At 41.9% G+C, this 21,640-nt stretch overlaps 1 protein-coding gene across 4 annotated transcripts in view; it reads left to right on the top strand.

The window, feature by feature from the left end:
* The window catches only part of KANK1 (KN motif and ankyrin repeat domains 1), a 132,472-nt gene that overhangs the window by 30,172 nt on the left and 80,660 nt on the right, over positions 1-21,640 (top strand). For 3 of the 4 annotated variants that reach the window (XM_075080057.1, XM_075080060.1, XM_075080056.1), the window contains exons 2-3: positions 4,650-4,781; positions 7,998-8,134. The gene's annotated coding sequence lies outside the window, so the exon portion shown is untranslated. The remainder of the gene's footprint in view (positions 1-4,649; positions 4,782-7,997; positions 8,135-21,640) is intronic. The other variant, XM_075080058.1, reaches the window with a different exon arrangement.

Here is a 21,640-nt window from a genome sequence, read left to right as displayed (position 1 = left end):
AATCTATTTTAAAATATTGTCTCTTTCCCAGCAAGAATGTAACTACTCTTCTGGTGCTATGCAGTGTATCTTTAACTGACTTTGAAGTGCCTGACACAACATCTGAGGCATATCTCAATAAGTTATCCAGGCATGTCGTTGCAGTTGAGGGGGCTGGTGTTTTTTCAGACCAGCATAAATTCCTCTTTAGATAAGTGAACCTGGCTGCTGGAAGGAGGTGAGTGTGTGGGAGGGGGTGTTGGACAATATTTAAATGGAGAGGGGAAGAAGATGGAGTACATGTTACCTGTCTGTGGAGAACTTGTCAAGCTAGAGTATGCTGTGAAGTACATAGACTTTAAGAGAAAAAATGGTGAAACCATGTCTTTGGAATTTTAAGAAATACCTGTTGCATAGCAAGCTTTGTTTAAATGTAAAATGTTATCAAAGTTAAAGCTTCCTGTAAAAATGACAACTTTATCAGCAAATGTACTCCGTTTGTGTATGCAATATCTCTGCTTGACTGTTTTACTATGGTTGTTTTCATTTCTGCTATTCTTAATTTCTACTTAGCACTCTGTGCTAATCACTGAGTCCTTTTCTGCCTGGGAATGAGTTTAGATTGTCATTTGTGAGGCAGTTTAAAGAATTATTTTTGATGTGAGATACATAAATCCCTTCTATACAGGTACAAATTTTGCCTACAGTAAGTATTACATGTATTTTTTAAAAATCCCCATTGTATCAGAATGTCTTCTAATGTTTGGTGGTTTTGTTAATACTGGTTAGGTGTGGTTTGTTCTCTCCTTAAGGGAAAAAAGTGTGTGCAGCATAATGTCTTTTGTTTTGGTTGGGCTCAGATGTGTAGGAGTTAGATGATTGTGTATGCATATATGCTGTCATTCGTTTGGGGTAAAAAGCAACACTGAAGAACTACTTATATCTGGTGTGGAAAATTGTAAGGTATGTGATAAATCTTAGGTCCCAAAGAATTTCTGGCTTTTGTTCAGTCCTCTTTGAGAAAGAGGAGCAACTCCCACAGTTGTCACTAGTTCATCTTGGAGCTCAAGCCATGTCCTAGTCCTAGCCTTTGGTGCTGCAGAGTTACTGTGCTTCCAAACTGATCTGGATCAGGTGTGGGCATAAACACTCCCTTCAGCTGAATTATGGAGAGTACCTGGTGTAGAGTTTGTGCCAGCTGTGGCACAACATGCAAAGGTAAAATCTGTTGGAGAAAAATTAACCCCTGAGAAATACCTGAATGATCTTGACACCATGTCATGGGGACATGACATGCTGGGTATGGTAGCAGGAGCTTGAAAGTCGATTTTGTTGTGCCCTTGAACAGTGGTCCAGGATGTGTAACTGTCAACCGAACAACTTGAAGATAAAGGCTGAAGTCTTGAAATATCCAGAATTATTACAGGAAACTGCTCTAAGGCTTTATACAGAAGTGGAGAGCAGGAGGTTATACAGAAATACAGTGATTGTGGTACTTCCTATTACCTGTGAATACAGAGCTCCAAGGATATAATTTGTTTTCTGTCACCTCAAGTTTCCTAATGCATTACAGTTTTCTAATATTATGTAAATGGAGATACTTGTAATCATCTTGGAATGCACTCCCATTGAAATGTAAGAAAAGCATTTTTAGGGTATCATGAATAGCTAACATGTGGTGTAAACAAGTTCATATTTTACATAAATAGCTGAAAGTATAACTAAATGTACTGGGGAGGCGTTAGACACTGGGGTAAGAAATTGACTCCTGTTTCCTTGGGGTAACTTAAGAGTACTAAATACTGTTTTAAAGCTCACCTAAGCTTGGGGATTTTGGACTTCTGGTTTTGTAACAGATGTTACATTTATGGTTTACCTTTCCAGACTGTAAGGTCTCCCACTTAATCCCTCTCCCCTCCTCCCACAGACAGACCCTTGTAGTTTTGCTTCAAATGCTACCTGTTATTTTAGTTTATGAAGACAATAAACCCTTAGGAGGCTGTTTTAAGGATTTGTAAGCAGTATAGGGTTAGAACAATATGTGTGTGTATGTGTAGGGACATTGGTCTGTGACATGCTTTCAGTGCCAGTTTATTTATTAATTTATTAAAAAGGCTCTTTGATTCTTACCTGGTTTGATTCACTTGTACTCCTTTAAACCAACACCTCTGTAGTTTCACAGACTGGGAAAATGATCACTGTGTGTTTTCATACCAAAGCTTTAGATAAGAAGTGTCTTTTTGCTGAATAACCTTCAAAACTTTTGAGTAACCATATTACTTCCGCTTGGTTGAGGACGATTGCGTTAGAGATCATTTAGGCAAACTGGATCCTCACAAATCCATGGGCCCCGATGGGATGCACCTGCAAGTTTTGAGGGAGCTGGCGGACGTTCTTGCTGAACCACTCGCCATCATCTTTGAAGGGTCATGGAGGACAGGAGAGGTGTCCGAGGGACTGGAGGAAAGCAAATGTCACACCAATATTCAAAAAGGGCAAGAAGGAGAACCTGAGGAACTATAGGCCAGTCAGCCTCACCTCCACCCCTGGAAAGGTGATGGAGCAGTTCATCATGGTGGTCGTCTCCAGGGACGTAGAGGATAAGAAGGTTATCAGAAGTAGTCAACAAAGGGAAGATCATGCTTGACCCAACTTGACAGCATCCTAGGATGACATGACTGGCTGGACAGATGAAGGGAGAGCAGTGGATGTTGTTTACCTTGACTTCAGCAAGGCTTTTGACACTGTCTCCTGTAACATCCTCACAGACAAGCTTAGGAAGGGTGGGCTAGATGAGAGGACTGTGAGGTGGATAAAAAACTGGCTGAATGGCAGAGGTCAGGGTCATGATCAATGGGGCAGAGTCTGGTTGGAGGCCCGTCACTGGTGGTGTTCCCCAGGGATCTGTGCTGGGCCCAGTCCTGTTCAACATATTCATCAATGACCTGGAGGAAGGGCTAGAGTGTAACTCAGCAAGTTTGCTGATGGGAGGAGTGGTTGATACACCAGAAGGTTGTGTTGCTGTTAGCAAGACCTGGACAGGCTGGAGGGCTGGGCTGAGAGGAACCTCATGAAATTCAAGAGAAGTGCAAGGTCCTGCACCTGGGGAGGAACAACCCCATGCATCAGTACAGGCTGGGGGCTGACCTGCTGGAAAATGGCTCTGCTGAGAAGGACCTGGGAGTGCTGGTGGGCAGCAAGCTGACCCTGAGCCAGCACTGTGCCCTTGTGGCCAAGGAGGCCAACTGTATCCTGGGCTGCATTAAAAGGAGTGTGGCCAGCAGATTGAGAGAGGTTATCCTCCCCCTCTACTCTGCCCTAGTGAGACCATATTTGGAGTACTGTGTCCAGTTTTGGGCCCCTCAGTTTAAGAAGGATGTGGAACTGCTTGAGCAAGTCCAGCAGAGAGCTACGAAGCTGATCAGGGCACTGGAGCATCTCCCTTATGAGGAAAGCCTGAAAGACTTGGATTTGTTCAGCCTGGAGAAGAGAAGACTGAGGGGGGATCTTATCAATCCCTATAAATATCTGAAGGGTGGGTGTCAGGATGATGGGACTAGGCTCTTTTCATTAATGCCCAATGACAGGACAAGGGGCAGCAGGCACAAGGTGGAACACAGGAAGTTCCACCTGAATATGAGAAAAAAGCTTCCTTACTGTGCGGGTGACAGAGCAGCGGCACAGGCTGCCCAGGGAGGCTGTGGAGTCTCCTTCCCTGGAGATATTCAAAACGCACCTAGATGCATTCCTGTGCCCCCTGCTCTAGGTGTGCCTGCTTAAGCAGAGGGGTTGGACAAGGTGATCTCCAGACGTCCCTTCTGACCCCCACTGTTCTGTGATTCTGTGATGAGTACCTGTGAGTGGTTGTGAGGCAGGATGTCTTGGTGCAAGAAACAGTGTCTCTGTATGTGTGTGGCTGTGGTTTTGGGTGGTTTGCTAGTTTGGGGGATTAAACATGCCAAGTGAGTTGGAACTGAAGAATAAGTGCCTGAACCTTGGTGACAGAATAGCTTAGCTGAATTGCTGTGGAGCCGTCTGGTGTGCCATAGTGGTGCAGGCATGAATTCAGCTGCAGCTGGAGTGTCTTTACTCAGTAGGGGTTGAAAGTATGTGTGAGTCCTTGCAGGATGAGAATTTTTTAAAAACTCTGTTGAAGGAAATGAGAAACTAGTCTGTAGATGTCTCTTCTTTTACTGCACTCTATGAAATACTTCCCTGTGTCTTTCGTGTACACCAACTTCCTGGCTTATATAGTGTTAATACTTAGCTTACCTGGGCTTCTACTGCATTTCCCAGCTGAAACTTGTACCAGGTTGCCTTTCCTTAAACAGTTACTGTTTTGTTTCTGTAACTAGCATGTCTAGAGGTTTGTTTCTGTGCATTCGCACAGGCTGCTGTTTGAACAAAGATGACTTAAATTGGGAAGGGAGTGCAGGGTGACATATCTATTGCAAAATGCATACTTTCTTTCCAGGATGCCGTAACTAAAATACGGCCTGTGCGTTTGACTGTGGAAGCAAAAAATTGCTTAGCCTTTCATATTCATGATTGTTGGTAATTTCATTATTGCTTAGCACCATGGCTTTACCAGGCATGGCTGTTTTAAGCATGTGATATATTGCCCAACGTGTACAATGACTAATTGGTGTATTTAATTTCTTTTCTTGAAGGATGACTTTCAGGTTCCTGAATGTGCTGTCAAATACTGAAGCACTGAACTAGCTGAATCCTCTGTTCCTTCAGATGTTTAAAAAGGCCTAAAGGAAAATAGAGTACTGGCACTTCTGTTACAGTGTTTTAAGGTAAGATGTGACTTCTTTTTCAGGGGGCAGAGGGAACAGGATAGACATGGTCCCACAGACTGTCCGAGCCCCACCCCTTGCTCTGTTACAAACCATACTAATATGAAGTCTTAAACTAGACCGAACTATCAGTACTTGTTAGTTATGACTAAATTCACTGACTTCAGAAAGGTAAAAATTGATGCAATGAAGGAACAACTTGGTTTCTTTTCCTAAATCACCAATTCTACACTCTTTAAGTGCTTGTATTGCCTTTCCATTAGAATGCCTTAGTCCTTCACCTATGTATTAATAATATTTTAGTAGTAAAAAGATTTTGTCTTCAGTCCCTATGGGATGTTAGGCTGAGACAAATTCTTCACCAGGAAAAACATGGGTAAGAAGCTAAACACAATTGTAGCCGGAAAAGTGACCGTTCTGCTTTGGCTACAGCTGCTGGTGCCACAATTAGCCATATTTTGTACCCATCTTTTGGGTTCCTAACTGAATTGTCTGCTGCACTGTTTTGCTGCTGCTGTTTTTTCTCAGCAGCACAGTAGACCATCCACAGACTAATGAACAGAGAGTATGTTTGTGTAATCCCCAGTGCGCAGCACGGTCTCTCACTGCAGAGTAATTTCGGTGACCAGGGACTGGATGTACGCACCTCAGTGGGACAGGGCTATGTAGAAATGTGTCTGTGCAAAGACACAGATCAGGTGAAGAACAACACCAAAGGGAGGGCCTGAATTAAATCTGTAGTAAAAGAAATCCAGAACGTGTAATATCTGTGTAAAGGTAGTGTTTGCTGCTGGCTCCTGGATTCCCTCAGGTTTGACAGCTGCTGTTTGAAGTGGCAGGTGACTCTTGTATTTACTTTCGGTGACAGTCACTGGCCACCTTGTTATGTACACTGCCATGTGCTGCAGGTTTGGATGAGAGATAAGACAGGCCTAAAACTGAACTAATCCCCTGAAGAGCAAAGATTTGGTCTCGGCCATTCTGACTGTTTAGGATAGGTAACTGCAGGTTAACTCTTGTCTTGTGCTGGTTTTGCTGCTTTGATCAGAGTGAAACCAAGCAGTGTGGGGACAGCTTGTTTGGCTTTTGAGTGTGAAGTGTATCTTGTGCTTACAGATGGGGCCTTGAATTGCTGATGGCTGGTGGGACAGGTAAAGGGTTCCTGAATCTAGTGATCCTGAAGATGGAGGGTCACCAGCTGTTTTTCCCAAACTGTGAAACTCACTAAGTGTAGAAGAGCAGATTTCCTGCCTTCATTACTCTCTGAACTTGCCATTTAGATGGGGTGTGTGCATGTGTGTACGTGCATGCACCCAGACTTCACTGACTCTCCCTTTGGTTCTCTTGCGCAAAACTTGGTTCAGAGAGGGGGCAGAGGGTGCTGCAATGCACCTGTGGCACGCTGCCATGACCAAGAAGCCTGCCTGCACATCCATTGCAGACCTCACACCAGCATGTTTCAAATCAGCTCTGGGCTCTTGCTCATAGAGCAGCGCCTCTCCCTCCTTGCAGGATGCTGGTCTTCACTTGGATGTACCAGGGCTTTTGCTCTTCTGGAGCTCCTTTTTACCGGGAAAAGCATTTGTAGGTGAATTTTGTCTTTTCTAGTAGCAAAGAATGGAGCTGGGGGGAAAGCACCCATGACTGCTACTGGGCTCTGAGGCAGGGCTGTAGCTGGCAGCGGGGAGAAATGCTTAGAAAAAGCTAAATAAGGAAACACTATCACTGTGACTAGGCTTGTCCCAGTTCTTGTGTGGCTGTGTGCCACAGCCATGTCCTGGCTATAGAAGCGTGCACCCTCAGCCATGGGTGGGCTTCTAAGCAAAGGAAATGTGGGTACATGCATAGAGGGACTCTCAGGTTGCCCTTGCAGGTCCCCAGACCTGGCTGCCTGGTGCACTGTAGCAGGTGTCAGTAAACTAGTGTAGTCACAGCCTGGATGTCTGGTGGGGTGCATGGGTGGCCATGCAAGGTACAGGATAGGAGAAGGCTCCTCCCTGAGGAGGCTGTGAGGAAACACATGCAGACAGGGAGGAAGAGTATGGCTGCAGTAAGGCTGGAAATCCCAGAGCAGACTTGTATCTGCTGTTGAGGAGCCAAAGTAGCAATGATTGCTGACTGGCAGCTGCTCAGAAAGCAGAGGAGCGTTATGTACAGCCACTAAGAAATAGACAGTAAAGGCAGCTCCTGTGTCAGCTTGGTCACAAGGCTGTGGCTATGGAGAGGAGCAGGATGAAGAGAAAGGTTACTCAAATGCTCTGAATTTAAGTACTCCTGATGTTATATACATACAGAGCTTCTTCGCATATCCTTACACCAAGTGGCGTGCCACCTGTCCCACTGTATGTTTAAGAAGTGCAGGACTGTAACTCAGTGTTACAGAGGACAGGAAGGTACAGACTTTAATGGCAATAGCCATCACTGTAGAGCGGTACTACAAATTAAATGTTGGCACACTGTGGCTACTAATTTAGCAAGTCCTTGTGAAGTGGGCTCAGTTTCTCTTCATAAAATACAATGTTTGAAGACCATGTGTGCCCATGATTGCAAGTAACACAATAACATTTTGTTGTGCTCAAGGCGTTTTGCATTTGTGCAGAAAACTGCTGCTTTGGAATACTGACATGACCACCTCAGTGCTTTTTGCCTGTGAGTTACAAAGCCAGCATCTCACTGGAGAGTCATGCTCCAAGGAGAGGGCCCAAGACCATTTTGTGTATCTCTGAATTTCACTGAGTGTGATCCCTGTGCAGTCACTAAAGCAGTGCACTTCTAACTGGATCACAGACTTTGGCAATGTGAGATGAGCAACGGACTTATTAAAATTAATTTCCACTTAGGAAGCCATGGTTGCTTCATTGGGATTGTCCAGGGGTTTCTCAAAGCTGTGTCCTGTAGCCTTGATTTAGCCAAGGCGTTTACTGCAATATAATTAGACTTCAAAACAGCATTTTCACTTTCACAGCAGAAACTCAACTTCTTAAATGGAAAAAAACCCCAAAACAACCCAACCAACCCTCTGAAGAAAACCTTGCACTCTGACAGTATTGTATGTTAAAATATAAATATTCATCAGTTGCTTTCCTTAGCTAAGTGTTAAGCTGTAGGTTTTTTAGACCTATGCATATCTTGAAAATGTTAAAAAATATTTTATAGAAAACATTATTAATCGCGGTAATAATGTGATTATTAAACACATTGCAATAATCTCCTCAGGGAAGTGGTTATCTCGGCCACATTGGACACCTTCAGGAGTCATCTGGACAGGGTGCTGGGCCATCTTGTCTAGCCCATGCTCTTCCTAGAAAGGTTGGATTTGATGATCTCTGAGGTCCCTTCCAACCTGAGATTCTGTGAGTACAACTTCATCTGGGATAGTTTCTCCCTGTAGGACAGAGCAGAGAGATGATGCTTTCATGGGGATGAAACAGCTTCACCAAATGCTGGGGGATGGTTGCCCTGGCACAGCAATGTAGTGAAAAGAAGTCAAGTCTGGCTCTTCACTTTCTGAATTTTCTGGGCTTGCTGGAGCAGGTAAACCAGAGTTTTACACACTGACTAGCTGGCTTCAGAGGTCCGTGAGATGCTTGCATCTGCAAAGGTGATCTGATTTTTTGAGAAGGCACACCTGTTTTAAGCGAAGTTAAACTTTGCTATACAGCAGTATACACCTTAACTAGAAAATTAAAGGTGTCTGCAAATCCAAATACCACTGATAAGAGTTGACTTTTTCTTCTCTCCGTACCTGCACAATAAATGAGTTTGGGGTTTTTTTTGGCCAGATATTTCCACTTGACCAACTTAGAATAGATGTGGCTTAAATCCTGTCTCTTGCATCCTTCCTTCTTTTACCTGTGGCTCTGCTTAAATATGCCACAAAGCCATCAAGTGGCCCTAGCCATGCTGTGCTACATGGCACGTCGCCCATCTTCCCACATTGTATGAAAATAGTTTTTCCAGGCAGGGACATCATCTTGTCATGCCAGTTACCACAGAGACCTGGAGGGTCCCACCTGGAGTGGTGCTCTGGTTATAAAAAGGTTGTCACAAACCTCATACTTGCCAATATTTTTTAGAGGGAAGCTGGACAGCATGACTGTAAAAGAAACAGCAGTAGAAGTCTGCAATGTGACCCGAACCCACTTCCTGGTGGTGCTGCCATCCATGTTGTGGCTGGTTACACCTGACTCCATACTTAAAACCAAGCTAGCAAGGTCCCAGGTGGAGGACCCAAGTGGCATGTTGGCCACTCCCAGAGCAGGGCCTGGGTAAAGCTGTTAGATGCGCAGTCCTGGCATCTGCATACTTTTGCTCCTGCTGACCAGCTCGTGCACTCGAAGTTCCTTGATGCTTTGGTCTGTTTCAGGCATTCAAGTGCTGGAACTGCTGTGATAGGAAGAGGTGGGACTGACCAAAAGCAACCAACTTGTGCCATACCGTCTCTAGGTTAATTTGGCCTGTGGAAGGGACCCCGCCTCTCACTTGTTTACTGGTGCCATAAATGTTGCTGAGGCGCTTTCAGTACGATAACTAGTTCTTTATCTTGATGAAAGCCTTATGTGTGCTTTTCTGATTTATATGACTTGTAAAGGATTAAAAAATAAGTCTATTAATCTTTGGAGCTACCTGAATGTAAACAAAACCCATCAAAACCATCTTTGGTTTTTAGCTCTTTCGCTGTCAGAATCTGACCTGTTCAGCACCTGTCTGGATTTTCTGAGACTGACAGTCTATTTCTGGTATAGAAAATAAATCCTCTTGCTTCATGTTTTAATCTTAATAAATTCAGGGTTTTGAGTTGTTACATGTATATACTCTTTTTTTTCCTTTCTGAGATTTCTCTACATGTAAGGCACAAGAGCAACTCATCTCTCATTCTGCTAAATGTACTTTTACTTTTTCAATGGAGGTGCTTTGTCCAGTAGGAACTGTGGCTCAGCATGCTAATAAAACTCACTTTATGCCTTTAAAATGTTTATTCAAAGTGGCCTGGCTAGCTTACAGTAGCTGTGTGGGTGGACTGTCCTTGAATTTTGTAGACTTAATTTAGTACTACACAATACCCAGTGATGGAAAACAGCTATAAATTGTCTGTGCGCAGCCATGCATTATTGATAAAGGGTAGAATAAGCTCTACAATTTCTTCATTTGATGTTGTTAGTGCAACAGCTGGTTGATTTGTTAAGACTTCTTTTTTTACCCCCTATTGGCAGTAAAATAGCTCTTCATTTTGAACTCTGTATTTCCTCCTGAATTCTGATTTGTGTGGGGGTGAAAACTTGCTTTTTCTCCAGTGCTACTAAATCTAACAGAAATGTTTCCACAGAGTAGAAACAAGCTTAATTTCTGGCAGAACTAAGCAAACAGTAAGTTTGACTGTATGCAGAAGACAGGACATTTTTAATTGTCACACTTATTTAGAAATGGAAAATGGAGCATGAAGTGTCATAGTACATTTAGGGGGGAAAAAATCCTTTAATATACATGATTTGGCATCATGCTTAGAGAAAATGCTTTACAGTGAGTTAGGCATGCTTTGTAATTTCAGTGTTCCTTCAAAGTTTATGAAAAAATCTCAACAACCTTAAATCTGTCATGTTTTTTTTTTCCTGTTGACACTTATGATGAGTAGAGAGTCTACTGAATTTAATTTGCATATAAAACTGTGCTGTAAACTAAACAGTTCTTTCCCTGTAGTTGAACAAAGGTATGATGAGCTGCTCAACACATTGGAGATTAATAAATAAGGAAAAGAATAAAACTTGCCAGCAAAAATGGCTTAGTCTTCCTAACAGATGTCCAACACTGAAATTTCTTTTTCAGCTATAATTTCTAGAACGGTAGCTCCCCACAGGTGGTTGTTCTGATACAACAGAGGGAATGTACAATTTGGGGCAAGCAAATATTGTATTGGAGTATGGAACTGTTTATTTCCCTCTTCTTTGTGCATGTATACCTATTCTCTGGTAGAAGTGTTCCCAACCTCTACAGCATTTTTTTTTCCGTTGTAAAAGTGTGAGGGTAGTTAAAAGTCTGAATATAGTTGATCTTCACAAGCTATACTGACATAATGCCTTCCTCTATTCCATGGAGAATTGCTGTGTATTAGTTTAGTTTTCCATATATTTACATCCTTTTAAGGTAAGAATTCATTGAGTAATGAAGTAATTAAACTGGTTGTGTAGTTTCAATCAGGAGGCAGGAAAAACTAACGGGGAAAGGACTAACATGATTGACAGAGGCTTGCTGAAGATTTACATTGAGAATAACTCATTCTTCAAAACTTTTTCATTTTCTGATGGAAATTGTAGGGTAAATCAAATACGGCGGCTATGAATGATTAAAATGCGAAAGTTATGAATTTTTACTGACTTTGTAAATCTGACTCCTTCACTACTAATATAAAATAATTTATCTTAAAGGGGTCTTGGGGCTGTGAGGGTTTAAATGAAAGCTTCAACATCTTGGAGAAGACTATTTTGATATTCAAGATCATTAATTTTGTGGCTTGCTTGATGCATATAGAAAGCTGTTGCGGAAGGGGAACAGGAGTTTTTCCATAGGTCATCTGATAGGTCTGCAATAATTCTCTTGACTGATCAAAGGGGCAAATTTCCCAGTAGTTGAAATGATTATGCAATTCAGATGTAATAAGGGCTAAAAATTGTGTGCTGGTTAAAGAGGACACCTTTGATTTGATCTTTCAGAAAAATACAAACAATTGGGCATTGACATGCCTCTGTTTTTGGAACAACTGTGCAGCTGTTCGTATTTTCATACGGAAGAACAGCCTTCAGCCATATTACTACATTTCTGGCTTTATTCCAACCTTTTTCTATTCAGATGGTTTTGGAGCATGAGTGTGTGTGCATGTAAATTTTTCTGAAACAAGTATACTTCAGTAATGAAGTACAATTTTGAAAATTCCTTGTTCCTGGTGTTTGTTTAAAAGAGCATCTTTTACTGGCATTGTTAGTGGCTATTGTAATGAGAAACTGTAAGATAAGGAAACATTACAAAGTACAGTGGGGATGGATTCTCCTTCTCTGCATCTGCACATTCCCTGTAGGCAGTGCATGGATGAAGTTACTCTGACCTCTTCATTTAACCCCCTGGAAGTCAATCAGAAGCAGTCCCACAAACACAAAGGAGCTTTAATGCAATTTGACATTTCTTAATTTCTTCACACTAAGAAAATGTGCCTTAATCCAGAAAGGTCGAGTGACTTTCAGAAAGTTACCTATATTACAAATCTACTCTGCAAGTGGCCTGAGTGTCGCTTGCTACCATCCCAAATTCTATACCCTTGGGAAAGCAATTGTGGAGGAGGCTTGAGAGCAGGATGGATGACATGGTAAGAGATCAGCTTCACATGACTGATCTCTACAGGCCATGCCCCAAATACAGGGATGGCTGCAGCAAAATCCTTTCCCTATCCCCTATAAGTATGGATTTTAAAAATATGAGGAGAATAAATGGAACAAAATTAGTGTTTGATTGTTATCCCATACAACCAGTACAGGTGTTGCAGGAATGCAGTGATGCAAACGGAACTGAAAGTAGCTGTTTTAAAAAACAAACGAACAAACAAAAAAACCCAGAAAACAAAACAAGGTAGTTTTCCCAAGGTAAAACATGGAGAGACTCTTCCTAGCAGTCGGTACAAATGCAAAGTGGTAGGGGAGCAGTAAGGCAGGTGGGTTTGGCTTGTGAACAAAAGTTATCTGACAACCTTCCATTACTTTTAAGGTGGTATTTCTAGTTCCTTTTCAAGTGCATCAAAATATGATGATAAATTTTTTTTCTTCCAGTATAGGAATTAGGGGTGTGTGGCAGGGACATCCTTTGACTATTTTTGAAAGGTACTGCCTAAAATATTCACTTTTTGAAAGCATAGGGCAGGAGGGTAAAATGTGTGTGGTTGCATCCATCCCCACCCAGGTGTAACGCCAAGTGCTTTGTCTCTGACAAGTTGCAGCGTGCCCTATTATAAGGGAAGGAAAACCCATGTTCCTTCTGTTCTCCCTTCTCTTGGTACAAAAAAATGTATAAAACTTGGGTGGGACAAACTTCAGCAGCTTCTGCCAGGTTTGATCAGTGCTGCAAAACCTGTCTTGGTTATAACGCGGATGCCTTCTTGTACTCTGATTACCTCACCTTTGAAATCCAATGCATGGCAGCCTGTTGCCACATGGCCAGACAAAGCTTTGGGCGGGATTAGTGCTTACTGCAGAACGCAGTTCAACCTGTCTGCAGTACCAACACCGGTTCTGTGGTATCGGTTGCAGGACACACTCATCCTGTGCATCGCAGGGACATCTTCATGGGCAAAATCTTTTTTCTTTTCCTTTCTGTTGTCACACTATATTGCCCTCCACTAATTGGAAGGAGATGGGGAGGGTAATAAATTACATGCTGATTTTAGTGAATTACTATGATAACAATGTTGTTATTTGCTCCAAGGGGTTCTGCAATGGCAGAAACAGGTATTTAATGAGACCATCTAGTGGGTTCACTAGACACCTAGCCCAAACTAACTTTCAGCTGTAGAAATAATAAATTTTCTGCAAAACTTGCTTTAAGTAGAGCTAAGTCCTTGTCTAATGTCTGTAACCATGAAAACAGATCATGTTTTGTCCTTCTAGAGGCCTCTATTGATCATCTTTCCACAATGAAGTTGGTGAGTCCTTTCTTTTTTGCAGAGTGCAGAGCACTTTTTCTCCCAACAACCATTTTGGCTGGCAACATTCATGCTGTTTCCATGAAATGTGGTGTGCCAAGACACATTACCCATCTGCTATGTATAGCACATTTAGCCTCAGGGTGCTTTCCTGTTCTCTTCCTCTTCCCCCGTTCCTCTTCCTTTTCATGCTGCTCTTAATGAGGTGCTCAGGGATGGCTGCACAGATTTTCCCAGTGCGCATCAATGCAAACATGGCTAAGCTGTATGGAGTGTAAACAAACATGGTTAGAAACAGCAGAAGAATTGCTGGGTAGGTAGAAACTGAGCTATGTTGTTTGGGAAAATTATTGCATCCCCAACTAATTGCAAAAAAAAAAATTGAATAAGCAGTTATGTGTTGCCTCACTGCAAGCTTTATGTATCTGAAACATGATCTGTTTTTCAGTGCTGAAGTTTGCTTTGAAATGGAAAATGGAGTAAAGTTTGGATCCAGCATGATCCTAAGCTGTTCTTCAGGGTCTAACCCAGGATATTTTTGTGCACCTGGAATACTGTGCTATGAAAATACAGAATTTTGTTTATATTTTTTGTATTATTGTATTTATTTTGTGCTCAAAAAATTGTGTTCCTTGAAAGCTTTCTGTAGTGTGCCTACAGGAAAGGCATTGCTGGTGGGTGAGGCTAAAAAAATACAGAATAGGCTGGGGAACTCCATTTTAATGGGACATCATGAATGATAGGGCTTAACATGTCTTATAACCAAGGAATTTTTTCACCAAAAAAGTTTTGAGGCAAGTACAACTTTTAGGGAGTCACTACCTTGAGATGGAGGCTGTGGTTGACTTTGGAGTGAAATCAGAAGTGACTTCAGCAGGTTTTGTTCCAGATTTCTCTGCTTTCTTTGCCTTGGCCTCAAGAGTTTTGACATCTTTTGCAGCCTTGTTCCCACACAGTGGCTGATGAGGGATGACAACTGCATCAGTAGAGATGCATCAACAATGATAAATTATCTTCCCTGGTAAAGAAGGATGCAAGGGAAAGACACAAGCCGTTGCTTCCCCACGATCAGTGTGAAGGTTCAGATGCTAACAGTGTCACACGTGTGTGAGACCAATCTAGGCAAAGGCATTTAGGAGTTGTTATAGCTCAATGTACCTGTCAGTCCTCGGGGGTGTACAAGGAAAATTTGTCATTGACTTTGCTGAAAGGCTAACGGCTACTGTGCTTGAAATTTTCCTCAAAAACCTCAAAGTTAATTCTCTGAGAGGTAAACGGGTAATGTTGCATTTATTTATTTATTTACTTAAACTTCAGAATAACTTGAAAAAAGGGTCAGTGGAAAATCTGTGTTCAGAGTTGCTGGAATGTGTCTGTGATTCCCAAAGAGTAAAAAGAATTCCCATGCCAAACTCAAAAGAGTGGCAAGACATCTCATTTTAAATCCATCCCCAACAAAAAATGGATTATTGCTTATTTTGGCCAAATTAAAAATTGTAGGAAAGAAGGAAGGTGTTTTCTGCCAGGTTAACCCTCATTTGTGAGTAATGCTACCATCCCAAACTTGTTTCTCTGTCACATCACTTCAAATTAACTGCTCCCTTTGTTTTGCTTCAAATTCTGTAGTATAAAATTACATACCAACTTCCCTCTCCTCTCAAAGGGAAAAAAAAAAGGGGGTATTTCAGCAGGATTCTTAATGTTTTGAAGAAAAACAGGGAAGCCAGGAGACTGCATTGCAAAGTCGGTAATTGATGGTGTTTCTATTCAGGGAGGAGTTCGGCTTGTTTAGTGTAACTTTGCAGCAGAAATATGCATCTCATTATTTTAGGTGTCTATATTTATTTAACTTTTGGCTCTGCATTTTAAGGAGTCTAAAATTCCTTTTAGTCGTGGCTGAGATCAGGCTAAGTAGGTAAGCATAGATTTAAATGCATAATAGTGTGGCTTGGCTGAGGTTGGTTAACTGGGCTTGGTTTTTAATCGAAAACACATAGAAGTAAGAATCAGTAACTTATTTAAAACTGAAATCTCCTTTTGGACAGCACAAGCAATTTTCTTTATGATAAAAATAAGGTGGGGGGTTACTGAGGCATTGTGTCCTTCGTATCTGAAGCAATTTATGATCTTTCAGTAGTCACTGAGAAATTTTGAACTGTGTTGGAAGTTTTTTTTCTTTAGAAACCTAGGAAAAAAATGTGCTTAGAAGCTCAAGGAATTTTGAAGGCAAAGCAGTCTTAGGAACACAGGAGAACTTGGGGACATGCTTGGGCAATGAACTGTGGTCTGAAGTTGAGAGAGGAAAAGGAGCTTTCTTCTACTGGTTCACTCTGCAGCCTTTAGTACCTCTGCTGTATCAGGTTTGCCCCCCAAAAGAAGAGTATCTGCTTAGCTCATGCTAGCCCAGCGTTAGCTGGGGTGCTAACCTGCCTGCACGGTGTTTTCTGAACATGTAAAATTACTTAAGTATTAATTATGTGAAGATTTATGCATGTACTTAAGAAATTGATATTTTTTTTTGTTTTGAGATTCCTAATATATTGATCAACAAAAGGTCTAAAGCCCAGACTTCACAAGGAATATAATAAACATTATTTCATCTGTAACTTGTTTAGGAGGTTGACTTTCATGGTCCTCTTGTGTAGGTGATTAAGAGTTGCCTAATACAATACTAAAAAATCTTCTATTCTTGGGTAGAGCACTTTTGAAAAGGCTCTCTGAGCCTGACAGTACAGATAATTAATTTGTCAGATACGAGCTAATGACAGCATTTGTTATCCAGAGAACTCTGCACTCTGAACCTTCATCTCCAAATCCACGTGCCCGTCACAAAGTAGTAAGGAATACACAGGCAGGACCACATGAAAAAGCAATGTGAGAGGCTGTAAAAAGAGAATACAGGTAGAGTACAGGAAGAAAGGAGGTAACAGGACTTCAGAGAAGACAACAAGCCACAATACTGTTCCACTTGTGAAGACTTTTTTGATGCAGTGTAATGCTTGTGGTGTTGTGTGTATCATAGTGGAAAGCCTGTCTTCTGGGAAGCTTGGGGATCATCTTCTATTTTTTCTTATAGGGCTTGAAACAGAAGATTGAACACACTGAATAGCTCAGCAGCAATTCCTTGTAAAGAAACTGAGAAGAAAGTTATTAAGGATCTGAAAGATAAAAATCTGTATAGCATTTTAATCCCAATAAACATGAAATAATTCATAGTCCATTAATCTCCCATTCCAGTAATTTTTTGAGGAAAAAGCAAAGTCAAAAGTAGTGTCCCGAGTGTCGTAGTATCACTCTGCCTAGGCAGTGACTTCCCCACTTCCCCCTATGTTTTCCTAAGGGTTCATTTAATGTGTTCTTCCCCTGCCTCTTGCTCTGTGAAACAATTCTCAGACAAAGCAGGAGAAACAGATTTATATTTTACTGAGGAGGTATGCAGTTTACCATAAGTTTAAAAAAAAAAACCAAACCAAAACAAAAAAGTATAGTGAAATGGAGATTACCTTGTCTTTCCTATGAGTTACTAGCAGTGGGGAAGATACCTCCTCAGACAGGGAACAGCTGTGTCTGATCAGGCCAGGGAAGAATTGAAAAAAAGAAAAAGCATTTCAAATTTTGAAAGCTATTCTGTTTGTCACTAGTTTGTAAATTCCAAATGTAAATTATGAGAGCTTCTTTGTAGTAACGATGTGGTTAAAAATGGTTCATAGTAGGGAATGTGTCGATATTCAGTTAATCTGAAGAGCCTACATCTGTTTTTGTAAACATCATTAAATACAATGGTTGGACTAGAAGAATGAATAACTTTGGAAAAGCAAAAAGCTTCAGTGAGAATGCCAGAACTGCAAAAGTAGATCTTATTTGTTGTTTTGGTGCAGACGGCTCCTGCGTCCTCATGAGAGAATTTAGGTTAAAATTGGGGGGGGGCAGTAAAAGATCTTCTATACTCTGTAAATTTTTTCTTCTTTTTTTTTTCTGTATATTCTATAATCTCTCAGTCTTCCTTGTATTTTCTCCACCAAGTGCTTTGGAAAGGCCTTCTGATTTAATAATTCTATTTTATCATTAATATTGCTGCAGCATGGTATTTTGCCGGTGTTGCCCGTAGAGCAGTGAGAAGCAGTGGCCATGAAAAAGATTAACAGGTAAGTTAAAGGAGCTGTCATTCACAGAGCTGTATTAGTAGCCTATCTCTCTTAGTATACCCTATCACAAAACAGGTGCAGGAAAGTAACAGATACAGATTTTATGCAATCACCTGGCATTAGCATTTAGTAAAATTTTTGCTACATTGGTCATGCGTGGAGTTGCTTCATGCCGGGTGTTTACTGCGCGCCTTCAGCCACGCACATGGCAAAGACAGGGGAGCACTCATCTCAGAGGTCAGCTTGGGTTATGAGCTTTTCAGTGGGTAGGGGAGTGAGGACGTTGGTTGACAGTACCTTAGCAGATGGCCAGTGATTGATGATACTTGCAAGGCTGTTTTATGTTCTCAAATTGACTAATTGAGGCCTAACAGTCGTGTATCCTACCCTACTGGCAACCTTATAGTTATGAGATTATAAAACATACACCTTTCTTAGCACTGGCTTAAAAAAACTAGAATGGCCTTGCTTTCCCTGTAGATATTTAGCATATGTTCAGAGTCATGTTTTTGGGCAGAGTATGTGTTGCTGTAATTGAGTGTAGGATTCTGCTGCTGGAAACACATGTTTGTATTGCACTGTGGTTTCGGAAGGAGTAGATCTGGGGAGGGAGGTGTCACAAGAAGAGGGGAATACTAGGAAAAAACTCTTCATTAGGCAGAACAGAAGAAGGCAGGTGTGTGTGTGAATTCTGCGCACAACAGGCTGTCCTTCAGCAGGTGGTTCCTTGGCTGGAGCCGTTTCCCAGTCTGGGTCAAGACTGGACACTTGTGCCCTGGAGGGACAAGGAGGGCAGGAGAAATGCATGGATTGGAAAGCAAGCAACGCTAATTCAATGTGCTGCTCAGCAGAAAACTAACCTGACAAAAGAAAGATTTCTACTGTGTTATTGAAATTAATCAGTTGAGTAAGACTCCGAGGGAGAACCTGGGTAAGGAATAGGACAGAACTATGTAGCAATGGTAATTCAGTTGCTTTCTGTTTTGACATCCACTGTTTCGCTCTTCACACAGAGGAATTCAGGGAAATGCTGCACGCTGAATTTCAGTGCACAGTTGCAAAAGTCAGTTTAATTCTTAGGCAATGGAGAGTGAAATATAAAATTACTTAGTTTCCTTTTGAGAGGCAGTAGTTGTTCATGCTTCAGTCCATAAACATAGTCTCTTAGAGGAAGACCTTCAGGCATGTCCAAGATCATGGGTTCATTCTTTGGTTCATTTGTTGTAACCAATAAAACCTGTTTTCATCTGACTACTGACATCTTGGCCACCTGTGACCTTCCTTACTCCTGTGTTGATCAGGAATTAGAATCCCTGCACAGGTTTTTCAGGCATTTCTGTCTGGGGCACTAATAGCTATTAATATACCCTAAGTCTGATTGCTTTCCCTCTTCTCTTGGGATGCAAGGGATTATTTTGTTCTTGTCTCTGACATTCTGTGCATATAAAAGTGTGCATGTTTAGAAAAAAAAACTCATCTACTTTTTTGCCAGCAAACTGTTGGTATGCTTTTGTTGCTTAATCTGTGTGAGTCTGTTTGCCAAAGTGGTAAGTTGTGGTGGAATTCAGGAGACTTTTTGGTTACCATTCCCAAAGTCACAAACCCCATGACAGGTCTGCAGGAGCAGGGTGTTATCCTATGCCTACTGTATAAAGATTATTTCAAGGCTAGGATTTCCTCTTGGGGCCGATGTAGCAGGCAGTGGCCATTAGGTGGCTCTCGGTTATGGTATGTATCTTTTAAGCTACGTGCAAGCTAACTTTAAAAGGCATTAACTGTGTTTGTGTCCTGTCACACAGTTGGAAGAAATCAAGAGGCCATAAATTCAAACTTTCTCAAAAGGTGGCAGCCGTTAGTATCCTGAACAGCTCTGCAAATGAGAAGATGATTGGAGATAGTGTTACTGTCTGTTACAAGGCACTGGAAAATGATTATGCTGTTTCATTATGAAAAATGTCCTTTTCATAAAAAGCTGAAAAGGTAACGAAAACACTAGTGGTGGTTATGACTCCTTCCTATGTGGAGCAAGGGTACTGCAAAATTCGAGTTGCTTTCTTGTTTGCTCTTTAAATTACAATCTGGTACAGAAATGAGGAAGCCCTGTCCAAAGCAGCAGGTGATAGTCATGCCTTTGAATATGCAGACATGCTGGAGCAACCACTGAGGGGACTAATCTGTCCCTTTCTATTCGTAGGGCAATCCAGTCCTGGAGAATAATGATTACAATTCAAATACATGATAATTACCACATGTACAGTTACATGCTTTGTCCACGATGGTTGGGCTGATTTTTAGACGCTGTCCTCCACACAAAGCAAGCACTCCTGAAAGTGCCTGCCACAACACTGCGGGTACTGCCACAGGGTGCTGCTCTGAAGATTTGTGGAAGAGTGGAATGAATTAAGGCTGTGTGTGATAGTCCCTCTCTCCCTGAGACTGCAGTAGTACAACACAGCCACAGGCTTTATTTATGTCTTAGAAATCCCACCACAGTTTGGATGTGGGAGCCTAAGGAGAAGCCTTGGAAGCATCGACTTGCCTTGACCATGTTTTGCAAGCAGGACAAACCAACCTTTCTGGGGGACAGCGGAGGGAGGAAGGCCACAAGTTTCCTGCTGGTTTCTCACTGTCATCTTGAGATTAGGCACAAGGAAGAGTGGGTGGGAGACCTGGCTGGAGAAGAGGAGCACCCTGCCTGTGCCTCTTGGATTAAACCCTCCCCATAGAGCGCAGCACCATGACCTCCCTGTGTGCCAGCACACCAGCCCACCTGTCTGCTTGCGTGAGCTGGTTTGGGGGACTTAAACAGGAATAAAACTAGCACCACAGGAAAAGCTTGATGTTTCTAGCTGTTCATCAGCTTACAGTGAGGCACCCAGGGAGCAGGTGGATCTGGGCAGAGTGGTGGGGTTGGAAAGACCTCTCTTTAGCAGCCAGTGGTAAGATCAGCTGTGGTGTTTTGCAGGACTCCTGGTTTAAAAGCTGCTTCTGGCCATCTGCAAGGGGACTCCTTGTTGTCTGCTCTGCTTTCCTGCCTTGTCCAGGGAACGGAGATGGTGGTTTTCCTAGCAACGCACATGCCTGTGCAGAGGCCACACTGCTTGAAAGAAGTCTCAGAGGAAACAGGCTTTTTTTTTTTTTCCTTTTTAGCTGTTTGTGTCAAATGTCTTTCTGAAGGAAAGTAGGGCTGCTGGCTTGGGTTTCAGCAAGGGAGGAATTTTTGAGAAAATGAGATCCTGAGAATTGCATATCAGTAGTGAAGTAGAGACAAACTACAATGAATAGGGTGTTTATTGTGGGTTTTGGTGCCTTACCAAGAGACAATATACAGATAAACTTAACTGGTGTTTTTATTTCAGCAAACATACAAATCTTATACCAGATCTGGTATACATGATTCCCTGTGTGTCTTCTGTGACAGTACATACACATGCACATTCTATGTAGCACTGCCAAAATGGTTTAATTTCTGAAAGGCAGGTTGTATACTCTGTCCTTATTAGATACTTTACATACAATACACAGAAGTATAATAGGACTTTGCTGTACAGCTTCAGTTGTTGCAGGTTAGCAGCTGACGACTGTTCCACTGGTGCGATGTTCTTTTGTTACGAGAATTTAGCGTTAATCCCAACAGTGTTATATTTGATGCTTGAGAGGGTTTTCATAAATCTTTCTAACAAGCCTGTCACCAGGTGCATATAATGTATGAAAGAAACAGAAGACTTCAGGCACGCAGGGATCATGGGAAAATTATTCTAAACAGGAAAGACAATTTGGCGGCTTTAATGTTCTTGGGTGAGTTGAATCTCATGATTTCTTCTGTGTTTACTGCAGACGTAATCCTTAATAAAGAGAATTATCTTGGCAGTGTTGTTCTAGGTTTTAGACGACATCTATGACAGATACCAGAGAAATCTTCTTGTATCTTTTTTTTTCCCTTTGGTATTAGGCTTTGCATCTATTTGTGTGCCCAAGTTTTGAGTAATGAACGAGTTAAAAGTTGCATCCAAGCAGTGTCTCCAAGTGTCCAT

This window comes from Phalacrocorax aristotelis, chromosome Z (genome assembly GCF_949628215.1).
Source record: "Phalacrocorax aristotelis chromosome Z, bGulAri2.1, whole genome shotgun sequence".
Lineage (NCBI taxonomy): Eukaryota > Metazoa > Chordata > Aves > Suliformes > Phalacrocoracidae > Phalacrocorax > Phalacrocorax aristotelis.
This window is presented reverse-complemented; position numbering and strand designations above follow the sequence as displayed.